At 38.7% G+C, this 7,401-nt stretch overlaps 2 long non-coding RNA genes across 2 annotated transcripts; one reads left to right on the forward strand and one right to left on the reverse strand.

Annotated features, from left to right (window-relative positions):
* Nucleotides 1-214: 214 nt before the first annotated feature.
* LOC123500128 lies at nucleotides 215-1,434 on the forward strand. Its single transcript, XR_006673182.1, has 3 exons — nucleotides 215-285; nucleotides 786-842; nucleotides 1,155-1,434. It is a non-coding gene; the product is annotated as an uncharacterized LOC123500128 (long non-coding RNA).
* On the reverse strand, nucleotides 880-2,619 carry LOC123500127. Its single transcript, XR_006673181.1, has 2 exons — nucleotides 2,501-2,619; nucleotides 880-1,912 (listed from the first exon to the last, which is right to left on the reverse strand). It is a non-coding gene; the product is annotated as an uncharacterized LOC123500127 (long non-coding RNA).
* Between the last annotated feature and the right edge of the window lie 4,782 nt (nucleotides 2,620-7,401).

Below are 7,401 nucleotides of genomic sequence, written 5' to 3' on the forward strand. Positions count from 1 at the left end.
AGAAAACCCGCAGCGTTGTTGAGAGGCATCGTGCAGCTGAAGCGACATTTTCACATGCTACACAGTGAGATCCGAGTTGGTCCTCCATCCAAGGTCTGCTAAATTGTAGAGGTTTGTGCACTGCTGCACAGCATCTGCAAAGCAAGAAACATCATTCTTCCTGAGGAAGAAGAACATCTTGCTGCAGCCGAGGATGGAGGCAACGAGAGAGACTCTAGCACAGAAAGTTCAAAGTCGCCATGAAGTAATCCTTTACAGGGATGAATTTGTTGTGCTTCACTTCAAGTAAGTAACACAACCCATAATGCTGATTATAGTAGCATTCTTCAGTTTTTCCTCTGTCACTTTGTTATTTATATTTATATGTCTTGTTTTGTTGTGTGTGCACTGTTATGTTGGTGATTTCATCTTCCTTGCCTCACTCTCTGCCAGTCACCCACTATTGAAAAGATAGAGTTCTTCACAGTTACCACAGTATCACTGTTCAGCCTTACAATATTTAAATGGGTTATGATGAATGTGTATCTCAGCAACATCTAAAAATAATTAACACACTTTCACAACTAACTTAAATGATTCTTTCTTAATAATTTTTCACTGATTTTTATGAGTGTGGCATTGACTACATTATCAATTGTTCTGTAGTTTTATATGTGTGTGTGTATATATATATATATATATATATATATATATATATATATATATATATATATATATATATATATATATATATATATATAATGTGATACAACATCAAGCAGTAAATCAATGTCTTTCTTTTACAGCATTGATGAGTGATGAGACACCAGTGTCATGACTGCTGAGATTGGTGTTATTCTCATGTAAGTTTTTTTTTCTCTCTCTCTCTCTCTCTCTCTCTCTCTCTCCCATACCTGAAGTAAGTAGATTGTAGGTTGAGCATATAGAAACTGCAGTTAATTTTGTGTTAACACTAATATTTGGTTGAGTGGTTACAAACAAAAACAAATAGTACATTATTTATATCTTTATTACTATTTTTTATTTGTTTGTTTCAGGTACTCTAGTTTTTGTGTGTAGTACATGTACTTAGCCTGTTCTGCTTCTTGCTTCCTTTCCTGAGCCATTATAGATTCTTCAAGGAGTGCAAGCTCAAGCTTCCTTTTCTTCTGCAGGTGGATGATCTCCTCCTCATCCACAAACACCAGTGATATACCAGGCAAGTCTGGCCCCTGTTGGTGCTGCAAGTGGTGTGGCAGGTGCCTCCTCCTCAACACCTACTGCCTCGGTCACCACTTCTCTCTGTTGGGCTGCCTCTGCCACTTCCCCAGCATCATCTGCTGCCTGCACACTGCTGGCATTATTAGTTCTAACTTCAGAAACTAAGCTGATAATGTTTTTGGTTTTATTGCTAAGGACAAAAGTAACAGAAACCAGTAAATCTAGCTAAGGGTACAATGTGTTTGACTTAAATCCTATTCTGTTTGAAGGAAGCCCATGTCTAAGAAACTGTAAATCCCTAAGACTTGTTATCTTTAACACATTCACCCACTACAACACCATATTTATGAGGGGGAAGAAGGGATATAGGAATTAAGTTAACTTTATTAGTTTTTTTTTCTTTTCTTATTACTGTTTTAGCTGTTTGGTTAAAGAAAAAAAAATGAAATTTTCTCAACACTAGATAACAAATTTACCATTGTGTATAACGTAAACTAAATGGGAACGAGTATTTTGGATTGCAGACATTTGAGACAACATTATGGCCTAATATTGCTATATCTACAAGTGGCTTATCCTTTGTTAAGGAAGGTGCATTCAATGATGCTTGCCTTATTGGTACACCCATGAATAGAGACATTCTTAGGGTCCAAAATCTCTAAGATTAACTCATTGTGCTGGGAGAGAGGAGGGTTGGCAGGAGGTCCACCATCTGGAAAGAATAATATAATCTTATTGCTTATGAATTGCAAATACAAATAATTTATAAAGAACGTGTTTTCACATAACATACGTAACTCAGATGTGTGGTTGGAGTAACATTATTTATCAGAGGTAGACACTGCATCATAATTAGTGTGTACAATAAATGCATCCACTTCACAAAAAAAAAAAAAAAATGCAGGAAATGGCTGGCACTTTAATATATTAATCACTAGTACAAAACTTTCAATGTTGTTGCTTCCAAACTTAAAACAGGAACACTTTACTGAAATTTATTCCTTAAAGTGGTTAGGTTCCATGATCTAAATCTCAAGTGACCCTAACAGTAGACCTGCTGAAACTTAGTATTTACTCCAATACTAGTAACCTTTCTTGCAAAAAATAAATAACCATAAATAAATACTTTTCTTTAAGGGAAATTGCCTTACCTATTCAGTGCTTAAAAGGAATAATAAGATAAATCATATCTTTTGTTAGGGTAAAACTGAAATTTCTATCAAGCTCAAAAATATTAAAATCTTGCTGCAACTCACACACAAATATAACAAAAATTAGCTCCCAAATTAATAACTCTTACCTGTGGCAGTCATGGCTTCTCTCTGCTTGCGGGTGTTCCGTCTTGCCTCAGATTTTATAATATGCCAATGTTTCTGGCACTCCTCAGTGCGGAGAATGTCTGACACGGCAGACACCTACTATTGCTCCTCAAGCAGCATTTCTAGCTTCCTTAGAGCAGCCAGCTGTGGAGAAGTCGCTCCGGAGTATTTTTGCGAGAATTTTGTATAGGTGGGCCAGATGAAGGCGTCCAGTTCGTCTTCCTGTTCCTTTTCTTGTCTTGAGTCTCTTGAGTAGCCATGGTGTGCAGTCGAAGTTGGCGCCAAATGATTGTTGTTATGACAAGATGACAACTGGGGTGGTAAATTTATACCTTCAATTATCAAGGTTAAAATGAAGAGGTGATTGTTGAAAACTAACTAGATAAATATGTTTTTTATCTAGAATATAACTTTTACGTATTTTCACCCGTTTCTTGCGAAATTCCGCAAAAAACATTACATAACGTCTGCTCATGTTAGCGGTTAGCGATGTAAGCGCCTAAAGACGGTTACTTAACAAAGCATCCTGCTAGGAAAGATTCTTAGCGCTTAAGTCTCGTAGGTTAAGTACTTTTCCTAACTAAGACGGCATCTTTGTGGAGTTTTATAAGGACGGCACCTGGTGACTGCACACACTGGGAAGAAGTGAGGGGATGTTTCGTCCAGGGTCTTAGTGGGACTTTCTGTTAAGGGGGAATCAAGAACAATTAAGTTAGGAACAGCCAAGTTACCCGCAAGATCGTTACCCAGTATAAAATGTACCCCCGGTACTGGCAGTTCACCAGGTTTAATGGCTACCTCAACCTCACCTGAAATGAAAGCGCACTGTAAGCTAATTTTAGCCAAGGGATAAGAGAGCTGTGATTCGAGACCTGTAAGGATCACCTTCTCCCCAGTGAAAGCCTGTTTGATATTAGGGATGACATCTTCCCTTAAGATGGATTGGGCAGCACCTGTATCCCGCAGAACCTTGACATTTATTGCCTTGTCTTTACCATCAGTCAGGGACACTTTACCTTCATACGTGTACGAGTCATAAAGTTCTAGACGAGAGTTGTCAGGCTTAGCTAAGGCCACTGGTTTCTTGTTCTCAAATGTGTTAGGTTTAGGGGCCACAAAAGAAGGTTGACGTTGAGAGGCCTTGCAATTTGGGTGTCACCATTTATGGATCGTGTGTCCTGGTTTCTTACCAGGGGGAATTATAAGCATTTGGCGAGAATCCGGTCAGCTTACCACCCGCATCCCCAAAACCTTCCCCAAAGGAGGACCTAACATTAGATAGTGAACCACGACCTCTACTACCCAGGGATCCCATCAACAAAGCAAAGGCATCAGCCACTTTAGCGGCACACATAAGATCACTCTCTCCCTGTTCTTCCACATGCCTCAGAATATTAAAGGGTAACTTGTTCTTCCATTCTTCCAGGACCATTAGATTGAGCAACTCCGAAAAGGTGGTAATGTTAGGTGCGGCTAACCATTTCTTAAATTGTCTTAGTTTCTCACTAGCAAATTCAACATAGGTGTGAGAGTCTGGTTTCACATACTTTCGGAACTGTTGTCTGTATCCGTCAGAAGTGATAGAGTAGGCGTCTAGAATGTTACCTTTGATCTCTTCATACTCTACCTCATCACTAAGGCCGTTGTATACCCTATAAGCTTTTCCTACTAGCTTAGGGACAAGGAGAGACACCCACTAACCTTGGGCCATTTATTCCTATTAGCAATCTTCTCAAAAGCGCGAAATGACCCGTCGACATCAGATTCATCAAAAAGGGGAACTAGCAGAGCAGCTGTAGCAGGATTAAAGCTTGCTAACTTTTTCTTTAAATCTATTTCTTCCCCTCTAAACTTAGCATCATTTCGTAGGGTTAACTCCTGAATTTCTAACTCTTTCTCCTGCCTTTTAAGTTGTAACTGAAACTCTTCTTTTTCTGCCTGTAGTTGCATTTGTTTTTCCTGCAGCCGGTATTCTAGTCTAAGCTTCTCAATTTCCCACTGACTTATCCTACTCTTATCCTGTTCTTCCTGGGGACTGTGTATTATAGTCCTCGTAGAGACTGCTGACATAGGAGTTAACTCTTCTATGGCATTTCCTAGCAACTGACCTTCTTGCACTAGATGTTCAACAACTACATTCTTAACGACCTCTTTAGTCATCTGAGACGTGATGGGAACATCAAAATGTTTAGCGATGGCTTTCCATTGGTCCTTTTTATATTAGCATCTTTAAGTTGTTCCAGAGAAGGGTCAGCACAAAAATCTTCAACGTTAAACTGAGCGGAAGCCATATTAAATAGATGTTAAACAAACAACAACAAAAAAATGATAAGCGAATTACTTAAGTGAGGAACTTGGCAGAGTGATAATAAAGGCAACCTTGGAAATTACCTAGATTATACTTAAGTAAACACTTATGAGTACAATCACTAATGAGGGGTAAACTAGAGAATTACGGCATTAAGAGGGATCCGGATTACTCTAGTTACGAGACTTGAGAGTGAGGAGCGAATTGTACTGAGACTTGTTATTGATAAGGAGGCGGATTAGTCTGAGGGACTAGTTAAAATGGCCAATTCTAACTAGCGAGAAAAATGATCCACGAAGTGAGGGGATTGAGGGTTCGCATGAACATATGATGATCCCAACACTTGGATAACACTTATTACACACCTGCCTATGTGCAAAAAATAGATAAGTGCTATCGGTGAACATGCCTTTCTGCTTTCTGCCTTTCCTGCTCTACCACTGCTATGCGATACCAATGAAAGTTGTGAAGCACTTTTAACCCAAAAGAAGCCACTTGATCGCACAAAGGTAAATTTAAACCACACGCAGAGTAAGTCACAGAATAAACCACATCAAAGTCACAACACCACAGAAACACACAAAAAAAAAATAATATAATCATAGAAAAAAAAAAGTCACTGGAAAAATGGAACACAGAACAAGGGTTATAATGGTCCTGTCACGGTCGCCAATTGTTACGTTCACCGGTTAATCGGGTAAGATTGGCATCGGGGAGCCGGTGAACAATAACAATAAAAAAAAAAAAAACTGCAGGTTCAACTGGTGAGGAAATGCAATGGGGGGCACTTAAGAAGCTATTTAATAACCCAATAACAATGAAACTGACATACACATAGATATATAATATGAAACACATGAAAATGACATACACATATACATATAACAGAAATAAATACAACAATAAAGAACCCAACTTAATACCTAAGAATAATACTAATCCTATATGGAGGCAATGTGGAAAAAACGGGATGAGGGGAAGTGATACTTATGAGGTGTTGCAGTGGTGAAGTGCTGGGCGAGGTGGATCCCACGGTAGTCCAATAGGCGTTGTGTTCACTGGTTGAGGCCTTGACCTCGACTGACTTCCAGAAAGCAGGGAGCTTGCTAAACACCTCCGCTTGAGTCAAATGGGGCCACATGAATCCAACTTCGGGACAGTAGCGGGGCTTCATGAGACGGTGACGTAGAAGGGGAGGTGGAGAGGTGGCGAACGAGGTAGTGAGCGGAGGAGGTGATGGTAGTGGAGTATGTTACGGGCAGGCCGTAACAGCAAACAAATATGCTACCATATCCTCAGCCACTTTATTCCACTTCATTCTTCCACCAACATTTTCTGTTGTAGTTTCCATATTAACCATGGAAACATCACACATTATATCTCATTCCTGCTTCTTTAGAAAAACTCAAAGCTTCCTTTGCAATCTCACACAAGCTTTTGCAATCCTGCAAAGTTCCTTCTAGTAGTTGCTAACCTACACAATGAATTTTAAGAATATCCCAAGGAATCTTCCCTATTAACTACTGCCTGTTTTCAACTAAAGTGGTACCCAACTTACACCCATCTCAGTATATGCCCAAACCGGCTTATACCCTTTCCTGACACTCAGAATTTGCATTAGTTTGTGCCTGTAACCTGGTTTGCACCCATGCTAACAGTGGCCTCACACCAATGTCCCCTTGTTGAAAGCTTCAGTCCTGCTGTAGATCACACTCACTCTGGACATATACATCAGAAACAAACAAAAAAAAAGCAATAATACATACTGTGGTACCTTGAGATATGAGCTGCTGTTTTTATTGGAAGGTTAATAGTAGGGTGTGTAGGATGATGTATCTTATTATTGAGTTTAAATTGCATGATTTGAGTTGAGTAACATGAATACTGTGAAGAAATCTGGAACATTTGAAGTTTGAATGAAAAGAGTTGTTATTATCACTGAGGTTATTTGTGTGTGAATTTGAGTTCAAGATATAATGTGACACAATCTGAGGTACTTGAAGGTGGAATTTAAGTGAAGAGAATGATGAGATTTTCGTGGTTTTACAATGTTGTCGTAGGGTCGGAAGGTGTAAATGTCTGTCAATAATATAATTAAGTAAAGTTTAAAAAAAACTCAGATGCGTTCCCATGAATCCACAAAAACAGTCTTGAAAATAACGCAAGAAGTTTGTGCAACTTGTAGGCATGACAACTGGTGGCAATTGATAGTTGCACAGATAAATATTGCACAATTTGATACAATAGATGTTTATAGATTTATTGTGCATAGATTAAATCGTGAAAATTAGGGTGTGACATATGTTATATAATTGTAATGAATTGTTGTAATGGATGTTGTAATTGCGTATTTTTTTATCATCTGCAAATTTTGATGGTATAGTGAAAGATTAGTGAGAAATCTTGATCACAACAGAATATTTTTCAGGGTCAGTTAAGTTACTCATTTTGTATGTGTTGATTGCAAGTTGTTGTGATAAGGGGCTAGTACTGCTACAAAATTCATAGTTACCTTACTTAACTGCATAAACTGTCTTGCTCTGAATAAAACAGTGTCTTGAATTGTGTTTGTTG

The sequence above is a fragment of the Portunus trituberculatus genome, chromosome 50, assembly GCF_017591435.1.
Source record: "Portunus trituberculatus isolate SZX2019 chromosome 50, ASM1759143v1, whole genome shotgun sequence".
NCBI classification, from domain to species: Eukaryota; Metazoa; Arthropoda; class Malacostraca; order Decapoda; family Portunidae; genus Portunus; species Portunus trituberculatus.